This window comes from Triplophysa rosa, linkage group LG25, assembly GCF_024868665.1.
Source record: "Triplophysa rosa linkage group LG25, Trosa_1v2, whole genome shotgun sequence".
Lineage (NCBI taxonomy): Eukaryota > Metazoa > Chordata > Actinopteri > Cypriniformes > Nemacheilidae > Triplophysa > Triplophysa rosa.
The window spans coordinates 11386889-11414688 of NC_079914.1; the positions used below are offsets into that span (position 1 = coordinate 11386889).

Genomic DNA, 27800 nt, shown 5'->3' on the forward strand with positions numbered 1-27800 from the left:
ACCTGTTCCTCACTCCTCTCTCTCTCTTTTTCACCGTATTCATACATCTACATTATAGAACAAGTGTATGATTAAATGTGCCAAGTGGTGACCAAGACTGAACGATCTGCTAGCCTTACGGTGACTCTCACACATATCGTACGTGTCGAGCAAGTGCAAGTGCCTTCTGACCATCTTCTCTGCGTTTATTGGAATTTCTTTGTACGCGTGTGCATGCATTTATGTGCTGGAAATTAGATGGATGCTTTGCATCGAGGATGTTTAATTAAAGCTGAAGGTCAAGTTTGAGATCAAAAGCATCTCTGTGTATCCCCATAGTGACACTTTCTTATGAAATCGCAGTACTTATTTCATTCTTATGGAATTACTGCACTAGAGGGATAATTTATCTAAACATTTTATTTTTTTCATCATTCACACACCTTTATGTCATTCCAAACCTGTATGACTTTCTGTCTTCTGCAGAACGCAAAAGAAGATATTTTGAAGAACATTGGTAACCAAACAACATTGGGCCCCATTGGCTTCCATTGTATGAACACAAACCCACTGAGACATTTCTCAAAATATCTTCTTTTGTGTTCCACAGAGTCATATGCAAGTTTTCAATGACATGAGAAAAGTTGTTTTGGAGGTAATTTCATGATTTGATGAAAGATAAAATACACACACACACAAATACCAATGACCTCATGATATCGTTAGTACATTTCAGTTTTTCTGAATTCACTATTTATAGGTATGTGTTTATGTAAAATGATCATATTTCTACCAGATTTTGAATAAAAATACTGTTTTTATTTGCATTTATTTGCAGAAAATGAAAAGTGGAGAAACAGGTCAAATAACAGAAAAAAATGATTTTTTCAGACCTCAAAAAATACTGCAAAGAAACCAAGGTCATAATCATTTTTAAGCAATACAACAGTAATATTTCTATATATATTTAGGAAAAGTAAAAAAAAAAAACGTTTTATGTGATAACCTGGATTTTTAATCACAGTTTTCATGTGACTTGTCATGCTGTCAGTCTTTCACATTGCTGTTGGATGAATTTATGTCACTCCTGAGGAACGGCCACTGGAATGGCCACAACACATCTAGAAATGCAGATTTGAAAACAAATGTGTCTGGTAGGGATGTAACGATTCCCTCAGCTCACGATGCGATGCGATTCTAATCTCACGATGCGATTTAATCACGATTTTTTACAGAATGAGTTGAGGAAAATTTAAAATGAAAAACTGCCCTTTTATTATTTCTCTAATGCTGCACAATTCTTTGTAAAAACATTTTTTTGGGTCAAATAACAAAACTTAAATTGCAGTTTTAAAACAAATTCCAAATCAAATAAAAAATGAATAATACAAAAGTCTCTTTAATATAAACAAACGAAGACTTTGTCTGTGCTTTTCCTAACTTTTACTTTTATAAGAAATATCAGCATATCCACGTTAAGTTTGTAGAAAAACAGCGGCCCCTGCTGTTCAAAACATGTACTGCGATTTTTATAACGTCTCAACCGACGAATCGTTACATATTATAATCGATTTTCAACCGGCTCAAGGTGAATCGTTACATCCCTAGTGTCTGGTTGTAATTTAGTTGTCATAGCAAAACCTTTTGTATACTTGAGGGCTTATGTTTTGACAGTAGTGTCACACACACACACACCTACACACACTCACTCACTCATAGGGTGTCAACATCCCCATCAGTGTCGACAATTTAATTAATGAATGCAAACTCTAGCCTGATCTGACCGCACAAGCTCTTGCCTTCGCACACTGCATACTAAGAGGTTCTCTGTTCACTATGGAAGGCACGCAGTGGCAGGCTGATCCCCGTGTGTGTGTGTTTGGCTGCCTGCGTGCTTACTGAGCGTTCGTGAACGTGTGTGTGTGTGGGCGTAAGGTCCAGCCCCAGCGCAGGCTGACTCATAGCAATTAGTGAGCAGTCTAAGACCAGCCACATAGTCCCAACTAATCTCCAGGCATTCTGAAAGCGTGTGTGTGTGCTCTTATATTTTGCCTTCACCCCTCTAATTATCTTTGTTCTGGGCTTTAGAAGCCATAAAATGTTCTGTGGTTACGACTTCCTGTGACCTCACTTCCTCCGGCCACCACAATTAGCACATGTTGATGAGTTGATTGGCTTACTTGTTGTCTCTCATCTATACAGCTACACAATCGTGTTCTCCATTTCCTGTGACCTCACTTCCTGCACAGTTAGCCGATCAATCATCTTCCATTGCTCGAAGCCTTTACATGTCTCTCATTAACTTTCACCGCACCCATGTTGAGAGGTAATTTCATGACAGCGTACCGCAATGTCCCCTCAGCCCGCAGGCAATGCATGTGCCATTAATTACAAGGGCGCTAATGTTTAGTCCCTAGAAAAAAGCACAATGAATCTTAATTTCATTTTTATAAATTCAGCAAACCCAACAAAGAGGCATGTCATCTACCGTTATCTAGTTTTATCGCAGTCGTCCTCGAAATACAAAGGCGGGGCCGTGTGTCTGTGGTTCATGGTTTACGCATGCCGCACGCATGTTCAGCACACAGTTTTCAAGGGTTTTCTGCCACAGTGTTGCATTTGATTGTGTTTTTATATGGTTTGTCGGTTGCTGAGCTTGTCATAAACAAACCTTATTGTAAGCTAGTAACTGATAACTCCATTCCGACACCTTTACAGTCTTTTTCTGTTTAATAAGAACTTTGTAGATCTCAGGCATTCTGATCAGTAGAGGCTAAAGGTCTTTTTTATTGAAAGTGTTATATAGAAAGCTGAAGATCCAGAGATGCTTGAATGAACCCATGTGGATTTTCAGTTGGCTATATAAGTTATTCTATTTTGATATAAATCCTTCAAAACGTGTATGACTCTTATTCTGTTGGACTCAAGTGTTTAACCATTGGAAAAATTTTATGGTGTTTTTTTGTGCATTTTAGAATTCGACATACCCAGTTCACATTATAAAAATAAATACCCTGAATATTCAGTTCCTTTTATGTTCCACAGAACATAGGTTTAAATTACATGAGGGTGAATAAATGATCATTTTCATTTTAGCGGGAACTATTGCTTTTTTGTACAGGTTGTACAGGTCATTTAAAATCTTTTCCCATTCGTAGAAAGCTCCCAATTAATGTGAAATTCTCCTTTTCTCCCCTTCATTTTATTTTTCTGTTTGACGTCACCGTTTTTTGGGTGATTCAAAGCCTGTCTTTAAGACATTGAAAAGTCATAAAATTGAGAACCGTGAAAACAATGTCGTTTCAAACGACTCCGTTAATGCCCCTCAGTTCTGGGTCTTAGTGTAAGATCTGTCCGTGGTGCTGAAATCAACATCTCGCCCCCTTTGACTGAAGCCAGAGTCTTGGCGCTCTCCAGGGTGCTGAAATGCTTCAAAGATTTCTGTGGCATAGAACCAAATCGTGATTGCGTGGGTGACCGTCTCCTGTGATCAAGATTACTTCACGTTCGTAGTATGTGCGTGTTTTTCTGTGTGAGAGTTGCCATATGTTACCTTGCCCCACTGTGGTGTTGTACAGATCAAGGCTCTGTGAATTCATATGCACGATGGTGTGGGTGGACACTCGCGGACGGATGTGGACGTCGCGTTTCGCCGTGTGGGTAGGGAATCGACCGTAATTGGCTGCTTTCTCCACACCATCTGGTCCAATTAGAAGCTGTGATTTCCATCGTGCTGCGTGCATGGAAAGCGTCCAAAGGGCCACCTGCCCAAAACGCCAACGTTCTAGTCTGAATCAAAGGTGAGATTGGATTCATGATGTCATTTAGGATTCTTTAGATCTTGATGTAAAACAGTTTTGCCTTCGAAACCTTGCAATTTGGAACGGTTTACAGTATTCAAATACATCCTAAGTCATAACTTGCCTTGATAGGCTGATGCATGATGTAATTACTGATTCTACGACCATCTACTACAATAAGCAGTTCAATAAAGCAATAATAAAGCAGAACAGCTTTTATATAGACCCGACTATGCCCGCTTTACTGTAATACCGCAACTTCAATTGCCCCTTAGCCAATAACACTTACTTAACTTTGCCTTTGTTGTTTTTTATGGCTGTGATTGTCTTCACCTCAGGTTTCCAGGCACCCCGTACCCTTTCCCGGACTCCTCTCGCAATTTAGTTTGTTCCCCAGCGCCTCTTCATAGTGTAACCACATCTGGAGCCTCTGACCCAACTGAAAGTTCCTCTCCATGGTGATAATGACTCCCCTGCCCTTTTCCTGCCTTTTGATCCATGTCAGCCGGGGCTGGGCTTTCACACTTTAGGTTTAGGCTCAGACTGTGACATTTAAAAGAGTAAACGTTCAGAAAAGCGCCCGGTACCTTCATTAATGTCGCATGTCGAGTTTGGTAGCATCCGCCTGGCTCAATCTTAACAATGACGGTGCTTTTGTACTGCACAATTGCGTGAGATCATTTGAAGACTCTTGACTTTATGAGACTACTCGAGATAAAGCACTTTTGCTCTGCTTGAAGGTTGTGTTCCTGATGAAGTTTGTGGTGTTTCTAAGAATAGATCAGGTGGGACTGTGTTGTATTTAACTACTGACGTCAAATCTTATAATTAGAGGTCTTTTGTTCTGTTAAATGAAGAGAACGAAGAGAAACCCATGGTTAGCCAGTATCTAATTAAAAAAAAAAAAAGATGCTTTTCTCAGATGTGACTGATTTACTTTGAATAATTTTTTATTTTTAAACTCGTATAACATGGATTTTTGCCTATCCACTTCACGAATGACTGCTTTGTCTTGTCTTGGAGTATATAAAGTAGTCATACAGTGAAGACGTCAAAGTAAAAAACGGTTTTGTTACAGTTGATTTTGTTGCAACTTACTTATTCAAAATCCTTGGATCCTTATTCAAAATCCTTAATCCTTATCCTTGGTGACCAAGTGCGTTAGTTATTTAAAGCTTTACTACAGCTTTGTTTAATGGCAGAATTGTTTGTTGGTAAAAGTTATAACAAATGAGGGAAAGTACTTAGGAGTCTAAATAAAAGGATAAAAATTAGAGGTGTACCAGTATATCGGCCAATAATCGGTATCGGCCGATAAAAGCAATTCTTCACACTATTGGCGGATATTTTATAAACTGGTGATGATCAGGGCTGCATTTTCCGAAACCTTCTTAACTCTACGTCATACCTTAAGAGTGGTAGCTAGTTAAGAACGACGTAGTGATACGAATCATTTGGGAAACGCATACCAGGGCCGATAGATCCTGTCAATCAAAAAAGGACCGGTAAATGCATTCAGAAAGTTAAGAAATAGTCATTTAATCTTCAGAATTTAGTTAATGCGAGTTAATATAACCACCATACCTTATCGGCATTTGCGGATCACACTCTGAATAATCGGCTATCGGTATCAGTGGAGAAATTTTGTATCGATGTATCTCTAATAAAAATATGTACTTTTGAAAGGTTGCGTTGAAAAGTTTGCTATCATGGCAATCCAATGTAAGTTCTACATGCATGTGACGCTAATTGTCTTGCTCCTCTAGTTTTTAAAATTTATGCAAGTCTCGAAACGGTAATTGTGCAGCACAGCTTGAAACATGAGGCAATTAGCACAAATCAAAACCTCTTTCGGATTTGTCATCGGTGTATCCTGGATCTGTTGTTGAAAGGTGTCAAAGTTGTCGCCAGAATTTTCACCTTGTATATTACATAATCATTTTACTGTCTTTCATAGAACATAAACTGCATATGTATTCACAGAAGTTGGTCTTAAATTGGATGTGTAATAAGATTTTTCGTCAGAGCAATTGGGTTTGTTTGGCACACCACTATGATTTAAAGATTATGGATTACTTGCTAACAGAAATGCCAGATCTTATTATTAGAAAACAGGCAGCAGTTAATAAATAAAAATGAATTTACACACTACAGTGCTTGTTTTATGTAATAGCCGTTTTAAATGATTCTTAATTCTCAGATTAAGTTTGGCCTAATAAAGCTTGACGGTGAAATAATGCGTAGGAGTGTAACTTGGTCCAGAAGTGGTGTAATTTTGGTCGACTGGCCCTTTAAATCCTCATTATGCCTGCAGCAGTGCAGTGTAATGATGATGCATATGGGACAGCCCTGCTCCTTATCGCCGTCTGTGGATATTCTGAGAGGGCAAAAACAAATCTCTGCTCAATTTCTTTCTTTTTTTAGCCTTCTCCCATATCATTACTCACAGCGAAAGGCGCTTTTTTCTTTACCCTTCCTGGTTTATTCCGGCGAGGGTTTACTCACGGACTCCTCCTTTAATTTAATTTTACGCTCCATTAATAAGAAGCTAAGTGTAACCGTGACGATTCGCAGTAGGAGCTGGAAGAGATGTATTTTAATCGAAATGGAAATGAAGGTTTTGGGGTGCCTTTACCTCAATCTTCATTGTCAGGCAGGAAATTTCGGAAAATCTTGAAATAGAGAGCCATCAATAAAATATTAGTACTTTTTACCAAATTAACTAATAGAACATCTGCATCAGCATTTATAACAGTATTTTGGTGTGGGAAAATGATTACATTTTTATTAAATATTGCATAATTTTTTTTATTTAAACATTTTAATTCTCAACAAAAAACGATGTTGCCTCCAGCTTAGTTGCTTTCAAAGGTTTGTGCGCTTTGTTACCAAGGAAACATATGTTTCAGTGAAGAGCATTGTTGAGATATGAATATTTTTTGTGTGTTATTTCCAAACATGGTGTAATGTTAATCAAACAATGCAGAAATGATGTCTATTTACAGTACATAAATGCAAGCTAAGTTAGCCATATATAAACAGAGGCATGTTTCTGCCCCCCAAAAATGTAATAAATGGTCATTTCTATCACTTTCATTTCCCACCACAGAGAAGTTTTGAACTAAAGAGAATTCAGGATACTGGCACACTTTTGTTAAAGGGATAGTTTACCCGAAAATTCTGTCATCATTTGCTCACCCTTAAGTTGTTCCAAACCTGTATAAATTTCTTTGTTGTGCTGAACACAAAGAACGATATTTACCAAACAGTTCTGGGGCACCATTGACTAATATAGTAGAATGGTAGTCAATGGTGTCCCAAAACAGTATGGTTTCCCACATTCTTCATAATATCTTCTTACCTGTTTAACAGAACAAATAAATGTATCCAACTTGAGCGTGAGCTAATGATGACAGAATTTCCATTTTTGGGTGAACTATCCCTTTAATATGTACGATTAAAACGTTCATGTATGATAAAACCTCTGTTGCATGCAACATTTAGTTGGTCTCTTATCTGCGGCCCCTTCCCCACTTTCACGGCTGTAGTCTCCAGATACAGAATAGAGAGAGCGAATTTGGCCAGCTCAGCTATTTCACTTTTTTCCTTTGCCATGTAAAATGACTGGATAAGCAGTTTCACACAAGCTGGTTAAATAAACACAGCCCATAAATACATGTTTCTGTCTGATGTTGCTCTAGCGCTGCGCTTGGCTGTTTACGCTGGCAGCCGCGCATCCACTGCATCTCCATCACGTCCGAGGCAAATTGCTACCCTGCGCATTTTCCTGCGTGAGCAGTGGGGGTTACGCACACGCTTCGTCCCTGTTGAGAGCGCTTGGTCGTTTTCCTCCGGCTTCTTGCCGACGAGGTTAAGACGCTAGTTCAACAATGTGACAACCAGCTGGTCATCTCACCAGGGAAGGTTTTATTATGGTTGAGATCTTTCGCAAAAATCAATGAGACATGCGACTGTGGTTTTCCGAATGGTCGCGCTGGAAGCATGCTGTCGTGTTAGCTCGGTTCGAGACGGAATTCCCTAATGGTGAAGCCAATTGATGCTGTTAATAGACCTTATAGTCAGTGGATTAAAGTTAATTACTTTTTCATTTTCTTTATTTCGAAAAAAAGTTCACATTTCAGCCAAAAAAGAACATAATGTTATCACATCACAAGGACATCTAGGTTGCATTTTGTGAGTGACAGAGAAGCAAAAAAGGAAAGAATGTGACATGAGATAATTCAGCACTAATGATGATTGACGTGGAGTCGTAGGAAGCTGTAGATCAGAGACGAGATCGCCTGTGTGTGTGAAGAAATCAGGTGCTTATTTTTAATGCACTGATAAAACTACCACTCCCAGCTGATAGGAGACACACTTCCATAACACCCGACAAGCTTAGCGAAATGCAGAGATGTTAACTGCGACGTGAGACGCGAGTGAAAAAGATAACGCAGGAAAGAAACAATATTCCTTGTCACAACCAGGAGCATTAAAAGTGGAAAAGGGTAATGTTTTTATTAAAGACTGATCCAAATCTGGTCTGTGTAGTTTCAAGAGTGATACAGTTTTCACCTTGGAGTTGAGGTTCTCGAGTAATGATTCCTCTACTGTTAATTCTCTTGGTCTTGAGGTTTCAAGTGTGATGGTTCCCTTACTGATTGTCTTGGTTTTGATGTTTCTAGAGACATAGTTCTCACGTTGACATGGATCATTTTCTTAGTCTTGTAGTTTCCAGTGTAATGTTTTCCTCTACTGATTTTCTTGGTCTGGAGGTTTCTAGAGTGATTGTTCTTCTACTGTTGATTCTTTTGGTCTTTTATTTTCTAGAGCGACGGTTCTTTGTCTGTTTATTTTCTTGGTCTTGTAGTTTCTAGAAGGATTGTTCTTCTACTGTTGATACTCTTGGTCTTTTAGTTTCTATAGTGACGGTTCTTTTCCTCTTAATTTTCTTGGTCTTCTAGTTTCTAGTGTAATGTTTTCCTCTACAGATTTTCTTGGTCTCGAGGTTTCTAGAGGGATCTTCTACTGTTGATTCTTTCAGTCTTTTAGTTTCTAGAGTAATCATTCTATTTCTATTAATTCTCTTGGTCTTGCAGTTTCTAGAATTATGTTTTTTTTTAACAGTTGAAGCTCTTGGACTTCTAGAGTGATGGTTCTTCTACTGTTGCCTTTTGCGATCTTGTGATTTCTAGAAAGATGGTTCTTCTGTTCTTGATTCTCGTGATCTTGTGATGTGATGTTTTTCTACTGTTGGTTGTCTTGGTCTTGTAGTATCTAGAGTGATCATTCTTTTTCTGTGGATTCTCTTGGTCTTGTTGTTTCTGGAGTGATGGTTCTTCTACTGTTTTTTGTTGACCTCATTTGAATGTCGCTTTGGATAAAAGCATCTGCTAAATGACTAAATGTAAATGTTGTGGACTTGTGTTTTCTAGAAAGATCTTGGTTCTTCTCATGGTCTTGTAGTTTCTAGAAGGAACCCAAACTTCCAGAGACTGTGATGCTGTGCATATACAATGAAACAGACAGATGCATAAAGCATATATGGAAGGTCTAAGAAGGGGAAGGAGGGGCAGGAATGGGGAGGGATAAATTAAGTTAAGCCAGTGGTAAGACTCTTAAATACTAAGATAACTACTACCCACTCGGACCACACACTGCGGAGTCCCCCCTGGGCTTATTAGTTTAGCACTGGAGAATGAATAAAGGGATTAACCCAGGATTATGCTATACATCTCCAATGCAAAATTGGTTGGGGGAGGGGACGAGACCCAATAAGACACCTGTCAAACACAATATGCATACAAGCAAAATGAGGATAATGTATAAAAGCGTTTCTGAACTGGATGTGCTTCTTGAAAATAGTCCCATGTGCACGCTGCAATAAATAGCGCAACGTTTTCTCAATCATTCAATGAACCTCAAGGTTCACTGGGATTTGAACCTAGAACCTTTGACTGAGACGTGCCCTTACATTATGCCTTTGGAATATATTATTTCTATAATCTATTATTGATCTATTATTTCAGTTAACAGTTTGCTCATTTGGTTTAGGTTTGCATTACTTAAGCTACAGGATGCTGAGACCAATGCTGGGACCAACAGGTGTGTAGAGGCAGTGGGCACACACACACACAAAAAATCATGCACACCGACCGAGCGACTCTGGTTTACAAAGTGAGACACCAACTGTCACAACACAATAAACTGAGCCGAGGAAGGCCAAAACACTAGCCGAGAGAGAAAGAAAGGGCACATAGGTCACGTCTGAAAAAAGCCGTACAAAAAGAATTGCTTGTGGTGGAATTGATTTCACATTCTTGTATATCTGCCAGGCAGAAAACAAAGAACGCAACTTCTTTATCTGGTCCCTACTGAAACACAACAGCATGGAGACTAAAGTATAAACACACACACTGGAATTTCAATATGCAGAGCTTCAAACTTGTGTGTGTGTGTGTCAGGACAAGTGTGTTAAAGGGAGCGTTCACCCAAAAATGAACATTTTCATCATTTATTGATCCTCATGTCATGGCAAACCTGAATGACTTTCTTTCTTCTGCAGAACACAAAAGAAGATATTTTGAAGAACGTTGATAACCAAACAACATTGAACACCATTGACTTCCATTGTATGGACACAAAACCATGGAGACATTTCTGAGAAATATCTTCTTTTGTCTTCCACAGAAGAAAGAGAAACATCCAGGGTGAATAAATATTGACAGAGTTTTACTTTGTGCTTTTACTTTAAAAGCAAAGTTGTTAAGGACCACGGTAACAAATCCTTCCAGGCGTGAGGGGGCGTATTTGTTTATGTTTAGGTTTTGTTTGCTTTTGTGCATCCATGCTTTCGCAAATGTGTGTTTTTTGTAGATTTTCCTGAAGTAATATTTTAAATAAAACATGAAACTTGATGACTGTATAACCTAGGGCACAAGCCTCTGCATCTTTGCTTTTAAAGTGTGTTTGTACCAAAAACTTCTTGAAAACAGCTAATGGGAATAATCGATTGAATTGTGAGTGAATTATTCTCATTTCTGTGTGCTGTTTTCTCTCGCGGGTTTTAAAACCCTCTTTTCTCGCACATAGACAATCTTTGTTTCTGTATCTCAAATTGTAGCTCACAATGCTTCATTTATCTCTAAGAGCCCATTTGAGTGGCGCGAATCGCTAATGAGTGTTTCCGCTAATAAAGAATGAACTGCAAATCTGTCGAAATTGAATCAGATGCACTGATAAATATATGAAGTTTGACTTTATTTTAATGAATATAAACTATGCCTGTCATTCGACCGTATTAAAAGCCGACCGAGGAATTGAGAGAGAGAGAAATAGTGGTCAGACGAGTGAGCAATAAACAATATTGAAGAAGAAGGAGGAGAGAGAAAATTGGATGAAATGAAGAGGGAGAACAAGCGGGAAGGCTGTGTGAGGAAACCAGGTCTAACATTGAAGCTACAGACAAATCCTGCCTCTTTTATCTTTTCATCTCTCTCTCCACATCAAGGGTTCTCAGTGCGGAACCGTCACATATTTTGAGTGCGCTAATTAGTGGTTGATAAAACTTGTGGAGGTGATAATTTTGAGAGCGGCTGACTGCGTGATAACAGCGATAGGAGCTGAATAATGTGATAAGGAGTGTGAATACGGCTGTGGCATGGAGCCAAATGGTTTGAGGATTGAGTTATTTTACATGTGACTCTGGGACAGTTTGTTTGTTTTATTTTCAATCCAGATGGCGCACAGACACACATTCGCAACTCGGAACGAGTTGATCAAGCCAGGTGTGCGTTTCTTTGCGGCGTCCGCTGGGGATGTAAAGTATGAGAGAACAGAGCTGTCTTGGAGGTTTTGTTGTTGTTGTGTGAACTTTTTTTGCGATGTCTTCTCTCGTTTGAAGTTTACTTCTGGATAGAAACTGCAGTAAAGGTGAAAACATGTACTGTATGTGAAAAATGGCAGCAAAAAATATGTAAATGTAAATACATTTATGATAACAGAGTTCATATAATCTTGGTTTCTCCAGTGTTATGAAGGGCATTCAATACTGTTTAAGAACTGCGCTTCTCACAGACTCTAAAGTAAGAAAGTCTAAATCAAATATTCTGTTTTAAAATCTGGCACTGATATTTTAAAAGGATTTTATGATTTACAAATGAGTTTTTTTACGGTGGTATTCTCATCTCTTTCTGATCTCAACGCATTACTTGATGAAGGTATTTCATGTAAAATGCATGACATGATTATGTGGGACTAATGGGATAATTTGCCCAAAACTGAAGTCTTTCATCATTTATTAAACCTCATGTCATGTCAATCCTGTATGACTTTCTTTCTTCTGCAGAACACAAAAGAAGATATTTTGAAGAACGGTATCCAAACAACATTGGCCCCCATTGACGTCCATTGTATGGACACAAAACCACAGGGACATTTCTCAAAATATCTTCTTTTGTGTTCCACAGAATAAAGAGTCATTTACAGGATTTGAACGATATGAGGGTGAAAAATGAAGACAACCCTCAAAAACTGATTAAGAATTGACTATTGGGGGATTGCATAAACCTTCCAGATTTTTCAACCCAATAAAGTAGTCTTAAAGGTATAGTTCACACAAAGATAAAAATTGTGTCATCATTCACTCACCCTCTTGTCATTTCAAACCTGTATGACTTTCTTTCTTCTGCAGAACACACATTTTGAAAAATGTTGTTAACTGGACCCCATTCACGTGCATTGGTTTTGTGTCCATACAATAGAAGTGAATGGGGTCCAGTGCTGTTCGGTTACCAACATTCTTCAAAATATCTTCTTTTGTGTTTAACACAAGGTTCCAAGAAAAGTGTTGCAGAGTTCCAAACAAATCCTAAATGACCCGAAGACTGAAGAAAGAACTTGACACGAATGGATGGACGAAAAAAGGAAAAGAATGAAGGAAAGTGAAAGGAATAAAAGAATAAAGAGTGAGGTGAAAGGATAAATAAGGAGGAAAGGAATATAGAATCAGACAGAACTCGAGATAAATTCATATGGCTGCCTATCAAATCTTGCCGATTTTGGCAAACAAGCCAATTAAATATTTATCTGTTTACCGCGGTCAAAACAGATGAGCTCAGACTGCTTAAACAGATTAGATACCGATATGACTTAATGAGTCACATATACAGACCCGTGCCAGCCACACACACGGGCACATGGGTATGTCTCCACACAGTACACACACTCGAAAGCTAATTCTTCTAATGTGCAGAAATGTCTATAATGGTCTGCTGAAGTGCTTAAGAAGCTGCTGGCGTGAACCAACCGAATCAGTTTTCTGCAGTGACACTCCATCATGTCAGTAAAGAGCCACTTTAGTCTCTCTAATGGTTTACATCGGACAACACACATGACACAATTCACTTCCACTGGTTTTGCGTATACACAATAGAAGAGAATGGGTGTTTGGTTACCAACATTCTTCAAAATATCTTGTTCTGTGTTCTGCGGAAAAAAGAAAGTCATACCGGTTTGACATGACAAGAGTGAATGATAACCGAATTTTCATTTTTTTGGTGAATCTCTTAAAATGTTGCACAGCGGACGACTGGGTATACTGTATATCCATTTTGCAAGTGCAAATGTAGTGTGCCGTCCCAGTCGGAGCAGAGCTGTTTGATCGATCGGAGTGTAAATATGCCCTTTCTTGCTCTGAATCTTGCTTTAGTAGAGTTCGTGTGTGTGCACCGCTGTAAGCGTGTGTGCCAAATACATTTCTAAAAGATTAAAAAGGCCTTTCCCAAAGATAAATAGACAGGGAATCGACCACTGGCTGAGAGTGTCTCCATGGTGACGTGCTCTGTTCTGATTGGCTGTCATGCTGTGACAATAATATATACAGAGAGTGTACAGTATAATTATGTGTTAGGCGTGTGTGTCGTTATAAAGGATGGTTCACCCAAAAACAATGTGGTCAGAAAAAAAGTACCATAAAGGTTGCTTGGTTTATATTTGGCACAAAGCACCGGCTGTTTGTACTTTTGAATAAAATATTTGTTATATTTGTACCGTTAAGCGACATAAAAAGTCGTACAGATTTGGAGCGACAAACGTGTGAGCGCACGATGTATTTTCATTTGTGGATGAACCGCCGCTTAACTATAACTGGGCAATAGCGCAAATTGATAAAGATCTGATTTATTCATGTAGATCTTTGCATTCCTCACGCAAGAATCACGAAACAGACGACGATTAGCTCAGACATTCGATATTATCCACTTGGCGCTGATGTCTTTGAAATTGCGTCTTGAAAAAACCTTGTAATATGCCAAAGCACTCGGTTTTCATTTTTATGAGATTTCAGCTGATGATTTTTGTAAAATTAGGTTTGGTTCTTATTCCCGAGGCCTGGGCAACGTGGTGCATTAGGAGTTTTGCGTTGCGTTTGTCAAAGAGCAGCCATGGATAATAATCTCTCTTGAGAACCTAGATGACAATAATAACCCTTCCAGTTAGATGGGTTGACCTTTGACCTGTAGTAATGCGAGTTTCCTGCTCTCTGGATGTAAAGTTAATTAACTGCTGACATAACTTTTCTGACCTGTGTATATGCAATGTAGTGTTCTGTTAACTGTGGATTGTGTTGCAATGGACTAATTTCTCCCATTAGATTCATGTGGACTGTGAAATAGCATACTATTTAACCTTATTAGCAAACCTCATTTAAGCTTTAAGAATGAGCTTTTCTAATTTCTATAGTTGGGTTACCTCACTGTGGGTGTTTGCAGTATTTTGTTTAGCCTTGTGTAATATATACTTTTTAATGAATACATTTTTTTATATTCTGGCAGATGGGGCGCCAGGAAAAAACGTAAAAAGATTTTGTAACGTACATTTTTGCGTTATTTTACACCCAACTTGTAAATTGGCATATCATCATGGATATAAGAAACTACTTTCCACTTTTAGTTGTTAATTGTCTGTAAACATGCCTTGAATAATGCGTCAAAAAATTGAAATCACACTTGTGAATACTTGAAGTTGACGCAGCGCACTGCATTACATTGTGATGTACGTAACGGTAATCATGATTATAGTGAAAACAAAATTATCATGGTTATCAGTATTATCACGGTTTTGTTAAAATGTGCTGGAAATGTCCAAAAAGTACTGATACTAAGTTTTATATTGATGTGACTTGTTAAAAGCACCTTTTGTTGTCATAAACATCAAATAAATAACATTAATATTAATCCTAGCACAATGGGGCCGTAAAAGTTTCTCATGTTCAGGTTGAAAACAACCTTAAGTCAATCAGACATTCATTTAAACACAACACAAATCAGAAAATCATCCGTGTACTTTAGGACCCAGGAGACAACTGCAGTCATAAGAGTGATCGCCAAAGAAACAGACAGAGCTGGACGGAGCTTAAAAATATCAATAACATACTATTTCGCTTGTTTTGTTTTGCACTCATGACATAAATGAACGAAACACACGTTTCATAATGCATCTGTTATGCAGTTAGTAACTTTGGCTGAGGCTGGACAGTAATAACCGTTAAAGACAAATTGGTACGGTTTAATGATAACTAAAGTATGACATGATATTATTAACCGTTGGACGTTTTTATCGTAGTTCATCATAAAACTAGATATACCATATTCTGTGCTTTGCTGCGTACTTGCGTAAGTAGATCGACTTAGTACACTATGCTTAAAAAATATTCACACTATACATACCATAATTGGCAGAAAAACAGTATTTTGAATCAAATGTTAGTCGTATCTCTCCTGAGTGGCTGAAGGGTCATTACCTCTCTACATTTCACTGTTTCTCCTGGAAACGCCAATTATCTCACATAGTCTTTGCTCACATAGTTCCCTCCCTTCTTCTTCGAAAGATAACCATAAAAAGCCTAACAATTATAACATAATGGTGTTTATGAATATAACTTCTGACTGGCAGAGCATATCAACACAGATTAGCCTGTCAGCGATAGGTCCTGACTTATGTAAATTATGTTTGTGTTGGAATGTTAAACAAAATGTGGCACGGGGCACAGCATGGCTAATTTCTCTCGGTAACGATCTAATACGTCAATTTTCAGCTTATACGTCATTGTTTTGTGTCGGTTAAAAATGGGCGTTTCTGTTTCTCTTACTGTATCTGTTTTGAAATTGTACAGAAAATGCATTTAAAGGGGCAAACACATTGCATACAAGCTTTAAAATATATTTATATTTTGTTGCGTAACTCATCCCACTTGATCTGTGTTAGAATGATGCCTCCAATTGTGCATTTTATGGAGGAGTGCTGCTGTTACTTTTACAAGCCAATAAATTTACAAATTGTACAAGGCGGATGATAAAATGGCAAAAACATCCCACTTTATTCAAAGGAGGCACCCAGGCTTCATGAGAATATCATAGAGGCTTGGAGGTGGAGGTCTTTTGACTTAGGGCAGTAAGCAACCACCCAAACACTGAAACGGTTGCATGCATAAACCAGCCAAAACACCTTAGCAACAGTATAGCAATGCACTGGAAACCACCCACGGCAATCTACCGTTGAACGTTCAGCCAAGTTTCACAAAGACGAGGACCAGTTTTCCTCAGAAAGTAAAAATGTTGTAGTCAAATAAATCAACCGGGCGTAACTGACCAAACCCAATTCAGATTCCTCTTGAATAATATGGAATGCGTGCTTTGCCCTTGATAATGCATATTGCAAAAGCATCTAATCTTTTTCGCCCGCGGCTTCCAAAAGAGATGTTCATGTGTGTCTGTTTTGATTCTGAAATCGAGCAAGTTAGTCCATCAGTTCCCGGCCTTGACGCATTTTAAGGAAGTTATATGCGTTCTGAAAGCATAAATAGAGTGGCTGTTTATCGCCTCACAAGCAAGGCCAGATGAATCTGTTTGGGAATCTCGCAGCATCCAACGCAGCCAAACATGCCACTGTTATAAAGTCGGTCCTTACGGGGCAACCTGAGGTTAATAGTCTCGCCAAAGAGGACAATGTTAATGGTTCCAGGGTTGTGTTTTGCTAGGTTTGAAACAGTTTTACGTTACCGTCCACCAAACCTTGGTGCTTTACGTTCATGCGTGATTTCACTAAAGCATGTCAAGGTAAAAGATGCTTCTCTTTTCATCGTTTGGTATTATTAGTTTGAGCTTTAGTTGTGGAACATATTGCTTTTGTCATGCGTGCGGTGGATGCTAATAAACTTGAACTTGAATGTGGAGGTTTGACATTTAAAAGGAGCTGCTAATAAGAGACAGAGAGAATTAGTGCATAAGCCTCCCTAATTCTGATGTGCTTTTCGAATTTGTTGTGACACTGAGAAAAGTCGATTTTAATAAAACATTTTTCTCAAGTTGTGCTGGTTAATTTACGAGATAAAGTAATCTTTCATCTGACATATACGCTGTTTGAGATTCGACGCCGAATCAGTATAAGGATTAGAATAGTTTTAGTTGCTGTAAATGTTCAGAACTGGGGAACAAGCTAAGATCAGTATTAGCATGAGAAATGCTAACAAACGTTAGCATTGTTTTAACACATTTATTTCATTCAAAATGCAAATCAGTCATGATGTGAAAGCGCCAAACGGATTTTATTCTAATTGTTGATTTTCGCAAATTGTTTTTAATGCCTGCCGTTTTTATAGTTTTGTTTTTGATGTTTTATTATTTATTTGTTTTATTTATGCTGCTATGTAAGATTAATTAATTTTTATTTTAGTTTAATTTAGTTTTTGTTTATTATCATTTTAGTGCCTTATTTCAGTGTATTTCTGAAGCAACAGTTACATTTTTGGTTTAGTTTAAGTTTTTTAGGCCAATATTTTATTTCATTTCAATGAACAGAAAAGTTTCAAAGTTTTAATTCGAGTAAACTATAATAACCTTGCTTTTAGTTTAGCTATGTGATCCATTTAAAATTATTTAAAGAGATAGGAGGTACGTTTGCAACATAACAAACACTTTCAACACGGGAGCATCTGGCAAACTGGATTGCAGGTATAATAACATGTGCAAAATAGGTATTTAATGAATTTGTTCATGTGTCTGGCTTGCTCTTTTAAAAATCCGATCAGCATCCTTTTGTTTAGATGATGATTGATTACGTTCTTACTGAGCATCGTGGGGTCTCGATGTGTTTGGGGGGGGGTTTGCTGATCTCTCACTGTTGATTTTTTTGGGATACCTAATGCTAGCAAATATCCAGAATAAGGTCTTAAATTCATTGAGGCGAGACCAATCTCCATCCCACGGTGGAGGAGCGCTGTTAAATCAAAGTTATCAGACATGAGAGCGATATCAAGTCAAACAAACAGCCGCTCAAATTAGTATGCAAATGCATAATGTGGCGAAATGGAAAAACAATAGACCGTATGCAAATAAGCAAGCCGCATGGCATTGTGGGTGATGAGCGACAGAGATCTGAAACGGTTGATTTCTCAGGCTGACGTTGTTGCAAATGAGCTGTTTTTCAAAGTCATGATAGAACCTGTTATGATAAATCATTTCAGGAGGGAGAGGGAGGTCATGTGTGGAACACAAATGCAATGGGTGTTTTTTAAAAGAAACAAAACGGCAAATAACCATAAAGAGACTATCACGTTTTAAGGTTTATGAACATAGTAAAAGGTTTTTTGTTCCTTTCACTTTATCAAAGAAGCTTTGCTGAAAAGCATCCTGTTGCGTTCGACATGCCTTCGAGTCTCTCTTGAGCCGTGACAAAGATAAACCTTCGCGTTTCGTTGGGCGATTTTTTTCTTGCCACAGTATACAGAATGAATATGTCAATACAAGTCATGTTTTAATAGAATAAACTGAGCTGACTTTTGTGAAGGCAGTGTTTAGAACAGAAGGATATCGATTAACCGGTTTTCAAACTCTTCGTGATTCATGATTAAGTTTCTTTGAAGTTGTCTCGAATTGATGTGGTGCATGTGGAGTAGATGAGGTTTCCCGGCTGTTTTCTGGTAAAATGAATAGCTCTGATCTTGAGATATCCCCAAAAACATTTTAACCCGTTAAAGTCCCAGTGAAAATCAAAAATAACAATTCCTATTTTTTCCTGAAACATTGCAGCATTTATTGTAAATAGATTACCAACGTGGGTCATTCTCTTTTTAAAATTCATGTGCCCTCCTAATCTTCAGTTAAAATCTGAAAATGCACTTCCGTCCTGTAGTGACTATCCATCTTAAATGACGTATGTTAGACCGCTTGGGCGGAGCATCAGTTAACTCCTCCCCTTCAACTGTCAGTCAGCTCCCAGTTCCATTTCAAAATGCAACGGCTGGTTTTATACATCCAATCAAATCACAGGGAAAAAACAAGCCACGGCCTCGATTTTTTTCTCATTCGAAATTCCGTTTCACTCGGAAAGGAGTCAAAATACAGATGTAAACACGATCGCAACTTCCGGTTAACGGGGACTTTAAAATCACATGAAATCAAAACTGAAGTTTATTTTGGTTTTTAGCATGAATATGCTAATCTTAAGGAGCTATTTCACTCAAAAAGGAAAATTCTGTTCACCCTCAAGTTGTCTAAACCTGTATAGATTTTACTATGGTTGTCAATGGTGGCCAAGAACTGTTTGGTTATAAGCATTCTTCCAAGTATCTTTCTCTGTGTTCATCAGAACAGAGAAATTTACGATAGTGGAGTATTGACCTGTCGATGGCTCTCAGATAGCAAGTCTGTCTGCGACCTTCCGTTAAACCCACCTGAAAACCGCACAGTCATCAGTTCCTCCAAAGCGCCCATAATTCCCTCCCTGCCCTTTAAACCCACCCCAACATTAATCCTGGGAACTAAAACAGCCTTCCTTTGTACGGTAGGACTCGTCGTGGAGGTCGTATTCTGCTTTTATCATCTAGTTTTTCAGGTGGATTACTGACTAAACTCTGAAAACGTCCCTCAGAAAGTGAATATTGCTGTCACGACCACTTTTTACTGTTGGGAGAGTGCCGTAAGGTCAGAATCACTTTCTGTTGTCTTATTTGTTTTTAAGGTGACCATTTAAGGTAACCATTTAGTTTCATTAATGTTTAAACTAGATACCATTTATTATTATAAGTTAGAAAAGTTTTTCTTAATTTTTTTTCACGTTTAATTATCACAAAGTGGTGCATTTAGAAGAATTCTGCTATATTTATGTATATACAGTATATATAAAAACACGGCCAGTCTGTTTAACCTAAACCACTGTGTGTTTCTTCTTTTTCTTGGCTGAGTTGGAATACAGTCTATCTCACACCTCCACTCTCACGCCGTAGGTGCGAGCGAGACGGCAGGCGGGCTTTGTGCACTCGCTTTCACATTACAACTGGCATATGGCAGCACGAAGTGAGAACGATATTGTGACTTTGCCAAATGTGGGATGTATGAAATGCTGTAACAGGTCGTGGGTGTACAAAGCCTGTCGGGTCAAAAAATAAGCGAATCCATCAGATTTCAGGATGCTTGAATGGCTTCACCTGGCTAAACGGCAATGCTGAGAACTGATAGCTGAGTGATGGTGAGATCTCTTTAATATCTCACTTGTTATTCCGACACATCAATGAGATTAAACTGGGAGAAAATTGAGAATTTGGGCTAAACAGGGCAAAATAGCGCGATAGCCCAATTTAAAAAAAGCACTGATGGGAGTGGAAATTTCTGTGGGTGATTTACTAACAAGTTGCACATTAAAAAACACGGGCGCAATATCTCATTCCCATAATGACAGATGCAATCTACTAAACGTTGCGCAAATTAGCACAGGGTGTGATTCTGATAATCCACGGGGGAGGATCGGTTGATATACAGTAAATTAACATTGTGATTATTTGCGGGCGGATAAGATACATTATTAATGATGAAAATATCAATACTATCTAAAATGTAAACGTGTTTAAAACATAATTTTCACCAGGCACTGGTCTCTCGTCAAACTGTGAACTTGTGAGGGGAATGGCATCACACTGTCACTCTCCCCTGCACTAAATGAATGAATCCTCTTTTCAGGTTAAATAAAGCGCAATGGCTGTTTAACTGTTTTTAACCATACGGCACCTGTCAACATTTGGGTTACAGAATGTGGGAGACCTAAGCGTCCCTTGCGTCCATTCGCAGTCGACTTCCAGGGGAAGGACACGCAGTCGCCTGTCCGTGCGCACTGTCCGTGCAACTGTGTCCACGCCCTTTCAGCACTAATTTTCACTGCATGTCTTTAGTAAATACCGACCGCAGTTTTTTTATGCCAAAAAAAGCATTTGCGCTGTCGCAAGCTGTTAGTAAATCTGGCCCTTTTACTTTTTTTTCCAGACAGACCCTCGTAATATCACAGAGAAAGATATTTGGAAGAATGCTTGTAACCAACAGTTTTTGGACCCCATTGACTGCCATAGTCGGAAAAATGACAATGGTAGTCAAAAGTGTCCCAGAACTGTTTGCGTTCCTACATTCTTCAAAATATCTTCTTTTGTGTTCAACAGAACAAAGAAATGTATACAGATTTGGAACAACTCGAGGGTGAATTCTCTTCTGATACTTTGAAAGTGGGCGTGAGTGGCAAACAGAAAATAATTCAGCACAGTAGTGAGCAATGTCGACTTCTTGAACCAAGAGCCGTCATGTTTTATTGATATTACCACACTAGTTTTAGGTCAGTGGTCAGCTTAACATGCATGCACACGCATGAACCGCTGTTACACACGACCGGCTCTGTGGTTGTTTTTGGCACATCGCAATATTCTCAACTCAATAAAAGACCTGAGACCTAAAGCTGACGTGATGCATCTTGTTTGTGCAAGTGTTTGTGTTGATCATCTAGATTTCCCAACAGTAAGTGATATCAGATTTTGACCACGCCTGTGGTGACATGGCAGCACTTGATTGGTCACTTGTCTTTGACAGTACTGGCCAAGTTGCTAATATTTAAGTGATGTAAAAAAAACGTTAAGAAAAATGTAATCTGATGGTTGAACGTCTGGTGGAAAGTCTTAGGCAGTTTGATCCATGGAGGAGATATCTACACATGGAATGTATTGATTTTGCACAGCGTTTACTTCTGATGACCTAAATGAACAATGACGTACAATGAACGTCCTCATGGGCGAATAACAGAAAAGTCAGTCTGAAGGTAATGTAGTGTTTTAAGAACAAATGCACATCTTGAGAACAACACCAGCTGCAGGCTACTTGGCTTGTAAACATCTCAAAGTCACCACAAAAAAAGGTCATGTGACAGTTGCGTTGCATTGCGATCAATGAAGCGACAAGCTAAAAATCGTCTCCAAAGACGTTAAACGTCAGTGTGCAGGAAAGTCTCTTTACATCAAAAGCAAAAAATCAAAAATGTGCGCTTGGATTCCGTAAACAAGCCTTTAAATCATAACTGATTCATCTGCAAGGTGAAACGCAGCGGGACGTGACCCGTCTCAAAAACACAAAGCGCTTTTTTTGCCCCCGTAGTCCCGGCAAAGAGAGGTTCGAGCGTTTCCGCCCATGTCTCTTGATGAAACCTCAATGGGGGGTGATTTATTGTCTCAGATTGATGCTCAATCACAGCTTGTTTGTTTAGAGTGATACAGTCTCCATTCCAGCTGGCATAACTTGCTATATCGCTGTTTTTATTACTGCCTTACTGTAATTATTCATATACTGTATACGATCTCATTGGCATTGAGAAAACGCACTTGAATGTCAAGTTTTGACGAGGTGTGGGCGTTTTTGACGTGTCGGTTGGCGGTAATGCTTGGACCTTCGCAAGATTGCACTGAAGGGTTTGGAGAGACAGATGAGTAGGAGAAAGAAAAGTAGGAGATTGTGCTTGCTAAAGTCTTCGCCTTTAAGCAAGGGAGTAAGAACGACTTGAAAGTGGGTAAAAGTATAAAAGTATGAACGTATAATAATCCTAGACAACCAGACATTTTTCAGCAATTAAAGCTAGGGGGCGCCATGTTGATGTCCGGTCGTGTCTTAGAATTGTCCGAGATAATAATAATAACATTGTATTTAGTGTCTTCGTTAGCAAGTGTCTGAATTTTGTGGTGGTGGTTTTAAGCTTTTTTGTTTTGAGAAAGACATGGTGCTTTAATAAACACTTATTTCAACGGATTAGTTAAACCACACACTGGATTAGCTTTGTAATAATAACTCTCTTAGTTTCTCTTATTAACTGTGAGACCGTGTACTTGCCTGACGTGACGTGATGTTGCAACACGTTATAAAACCTAATTTCCTATGTTATTTAGAGTTTTGTGTTTTTGTCTAAACAACCTAACCTGACTCAACAGTGATGTGCGACAAGTGACAGTATAGATTCTATAGACCACTTTGCAAGATGCAGAAGCACTTCCGGTTTCAGTTTTTAATTGTTTATTATCAGTATTTTTTTACGTCTTAAATATGTAATTAAATGATATAAAAGTAAATATAATTAAGATATTTAACAGTTTAAATTGGTTATACTGTACATATTCTATTGGTTGTATTTTGTTCAAACATTAGTGTAGTGAAACAGGAAGTTCTTTTGGACCAACGTTAAATGAGCGTTGAATACGTCATCAAGCGTTTTTTAAAATCATGATATTTCATATTCTTGAATCATTTAAAATCCATAGTAGGGAGAATAAATACATGGGAGTCAATGGGGGATGAGATCTGTTTGGTTACTGACATTCTTCCAAATAGCTTTCATGTGGCTCAGTGGTTAGAGCATGGTGCTAACAACGCCAACGTCATGGGTTCAATCCCAGGGGATTGTACATAGTTAGAATAAAATGTGTAGTACAATGCAATGTAAGTCGCTTTGGATAAAAGCGTCTGCCAAATGCATAAATGTAATGTAAATCTTCCTTTGTGTTTAGCAGAACAAAGAAATGTATAAAGGTTTGGAACAATCTGGGGGCAAGTAAATGTAATTATTTTTGGGTGAACTGTCCCTTTAAACCACTAAATATTAACATCTGACCTGTCAGTATGGTGGTGACCACCTTTGGTAAAAGCTTGGGTGAGGTTGACCTTTGCATAGAATTGCCTTTTTAAATGTGCTTGGTTTTATTTGCATTCATATACTGCCTGCAGTGTGACCCTGGTTTAATATGCTTGAAATTATATTTTAATATCATACGATAATTCTATTAAGTTTCATGAGATGTGGAAACATAATACTTTACATAAAATCATCCAAGAGATCATCCAATTTATTAAGACCCTTCGGGGGGATTGTTGTGTGTTTTGTTAAGCAGATCTCTTCCCCCACCCCCAAACCTTACAATTCACACCTTGGGGCATCTGCAAGCCTTCCTCCACCCCTCACGCTTGCTGTACACAAACCACCTGGCCTTGGAATTCTCACAGCATCCACACATGTAAAAAAATAAAAAGGGCAATTATCTTGATGAAACCTCAATAATCTCAAGTGGGATAATCGTCCCTGAGAGACGAACATATTGAAACGTATCACGCTGCCTTGAGATGTTTGTAATATAATCACACTTCAGCAGTTGGTATTCAAACATGACCGTGACACTACAGATGGAAGAGAAGACGACGGAGGAGTTGTTGTGACAAACGGGTACAGCAAGAGGTGCGGGTTCGTCCTCTTGAGAATCGAGCGCGATGTTTAGGTCTGTCCTCCCGGGGGTTTGACGACAGACAGAGGAAGTGGACTGAGAAATAATAATAAACAAGTGCGATAAGTGTGGGGCTTCAGTCAGGAGAGTGCGAGAGAGAGAAAATCGAAAAAATAATGGAGGGCAAATTACAGGTATGGATAACTGCCAGCAACGGAGATGTGAAATGAGAAACGTTCCGTGTTTGGCGTGTTTGAACGCATCGTCTAATTCCTGTTTCTTTTATATGTGCATGTAAAAAGCGTCTTAGTATTTTCAAGTGCGTTAAATCAGTTGTGCATTTACTGGGAATCGAACACATCACTTTGGTAGTACTATAAAAATTGTCATAAAAATGGGACTGTTCACCGAAAAATTATTCTTTCATCATTTACTCACCCTCATATTGTTCCAGATCTGTATAAATTTCTTTGTTCTGATGAACACAGAGAAATATATTTAGTTGAATGCTTGTAACCATACAGTTGGCTACCATGCTTTCCTACATTCTTCAAAATATCTTCTTTTGTGTTCAACAGAACAAAGACATTTACAAAGCAATTTTTCCGACTATAGTAGTCAATGGTGGCCAAGAACTGTACTGTAGATCTACTAAACATCTTTTCTGTCTTGGAGAAACAATTGAGATATTAAAGAGATTTGTGATGTTTCTATTAAAAACAGGTTCGCATTCTTGTGACCAGTCTTCCAGAATCCTTGCGTCTGTCAATCAAAATATAACGACAACATCGAGTCTTCGGGTCAAAACGTAATCCTCTCATGCTGGCTGACAGTTTGCTCCCTTTATGATCTTATTTGTCGTTCACTTGCACGCTTCGTCTCTATTGTGAACTTGTGTCTCTTCCTAAATTGTATTCATTGCTCTCTCTCTCTCTCTCTCTCTCTCTCTCTCTCTCTCTCTCTCTCTCTCTCTGTCCGTGTGGTCATGGCTCTCTGCGTCTCATTGATTGCCGCCACGGTGGATCGAAACATAATTTTCATCTTTGCTCGAGCTCGCTCGCATCCGCTTGCATCCTGTCCAGCTTGTTTTCTTCTGCTCTTGAGTAAGCAGAACATCAGATAAACACACACACATGCACACACACGCACGCACGCACACACACACACACACACACACACGCACACACACACACACACACACACCTCTGTCTGTCTGTCTCTGAATGTGTTTGTCGGTCTCTTCAATGTCTGTTGGCCTGTCTGAACAATAATTAAAAATGTCTCTCTATCACTGACTTCATCTGTATCTGTAAATCAATGTGGAGAGAGCTGCTAAATCCTTTCAGTTAACTAAGTGATGTCACTCAGGAAATTGGTTGCGGCCTCTGTGGATCAACACGTTCGTGAAATGCAGAAAACGCCAAGATCCTTGCACTTTCATTTTCATCTTTTACATCTTTCGTTTTCTCTTATCTCCTGATTTCTTTTCACATCAATCCGCCTCATTTAAATGACATCACACGTCTCCTATTTCTACTTCCTGTCATTTTTGTCTCCCCATCACCAATTATAGTTTCCTCTTAATCTCCATCAATTTTCAGTGTCATTCAAACACGCTGTTCAGTCGGGTGTAAGAGAAAGACTATATGTGCGTTACAGAGTTTTGTCCGGAAAGTTAAATTAAAATGGTACTGACCTGTGGTGACATTTAAGTATAACGGTCCGGTCCATTTTTCATCTCGGCGGGGTGGAGACGACTCTTGGACACACAGTACATTGAATGTTTTATATGCTGTCGATGTAAACAGTCTAATTTCGCCACAGATAATTTAATCCGCCTATTTGGTCTTTATTCTCCCTCACGCCGTCGATCGGCTCTTTATTCTCGCCCGTCCACAGATAAAAGCTTTTCTTGCTCTCATCTCAGGTCTAAATTTCTCTCTCTCCTCGAATCTTTGAAGTTTACTGTCAGATTGCGCGCGCTTTTGTACTTACGATAAATCGCTGCTGCTGGTACTCTCAGGATTTAAAAAGGTGGTTAGAAAACGAGTTGTTTTTCACTTCTGGTCACTTTCTGAATGCACTTCACAACGTGAAGTTTCATGCTAATGCTCTTTGAAACTATTTTTAAAATATGAAGTGGTTGTCACGTACATTAACATCCTTGATATAAAAGCATTCATATATGGAGTTATTTTCAGTTAAAAGGAACATAATGGTAGTGAAGATGTGACAATAAGGGGAACATTTATGTATGTGCACATGCAAGACAAGACAAGACAAGAAAGAACAAGATGTCTAAAAAAACCAGAGAGGCTTTCTTTTCATATCTTTCAAAGGTCTTTTGCTGTTTACAAACATCCAGGCCGTATAATGACCTGTTTAAGAAAAAAGGAACGCTTGCGATATAGTGTGCATTAAAGAAAGTTCTTTGTTTTTCCTCACAGGGATTTCTCGGAAGGTTCAAGGGACCCCTGGTCGGTCGTGATGTTTTAGGCGGGCGGACCTGTTACTTTGAAGCTGGAATCCAGACTATCAATGCAGAAGAGACTTTAAATTTCACCTTGAATGCTGTTTTATCCAAGCGAAATAACGCTTTGAATAGGTAAGACCTTGTCATTTCTGTGACACGGCTAAACCGAATATTTTGTTTTAGATGTAATGCAATGTGTATACAGGATTTAAGGTTAAAAAACGCTGTATTTTCCACATACCGTGCATGTTTGTATCTCCTCTTTGCTCCGCCTCTCTGAAACGCTCTGAAAAGCAAAGTGTGCTATGATTGGCCAGTTAACCAGTGATAGTGATTGGTAGAATACTGCAAGCATGTGACGGAAATGTAACGCCTCTTACCATATTTGGAACATCAGGTTCAAAAGCAATTGTGACGACAGGTACGCCCACCTTACTTGCGTATACATTTGGGCGGTCTTAGTCAAATCATACCACAAACTGACGTGATTTGTGGGGGTGTGGTTACACGAGGAGTTTCAGGCAGGTCTGAGTGAGCATTCGCCTTTAGATAGAACGCATCTTTTGTTCAGACACTTTCATTTTTGCAGTTTTACGTGTCTAATACATGCATGGGCAACTTATAACACCAAAGACACAGAAAAATACTTATTCGTGCCATATGACCCCTTTAAAATGTGTGAAACAATTTGGCACTTTTAAATTCTTACAACAAAAATTTAGCACATTCGACATCTTAGCAGTTTTGGGTTTACTTTTGAGTTGGACAGTCATAAACCATTACTAAAAAAAACTAGTTCATAAATCGGATGTCATGTGCTTTGTGCAACCAATATTTACTAGCCTTGCTGGAGGCTGTTTCGTCCACGTCAGCGTTTGCGAAAACTGTTTACGAACATGAGTCATTACGTTGCCTTTGTACAAAAAATGGAACTATTTATAAACAAGAACTGACTTGTTCCCAACTCTACCGGGGAATGGAT

General features: G+C 38.7%; 1 protein-coding gene and 1 long non-coding RNA gene across 2 annotated transcripts in view; one reads left to right on the top strand and one right to left on the bottom strand.

Moving 5' to 3' along the window:
- The window catches only part of elfn2a (extracellular leucine-rich repeat and fibronectin type III domain containing 2a), a 110994-nt gene that overhangs the window by 7081 nt on the left and 76113 nt on the right, over nt 1-27800 (top strand). Inside the window, exon 2 of the mRNA XM_057325868.1 lies at nt 26793-26950. The gene's annotated coding sequence lies outside the window, so the exon portion shown is untranslated. The remainder of the gene's footprint in view (nt 1-26792; nt 26951-27800) is intronic.
- LOC130548843 (uncharacterized) lies at nt 906-27088 on the bottom strand. Its single transcript, XR_008962093.1, has 3 exons — nt 27060-27088; nt 4069-4322; nt 906-3768 (listed from the first exon to the last, which is right to left on the bottom strand). It is a non-coding gene; the product is annotated as an uncharacterized LOC130548843 (long non-coding RNA).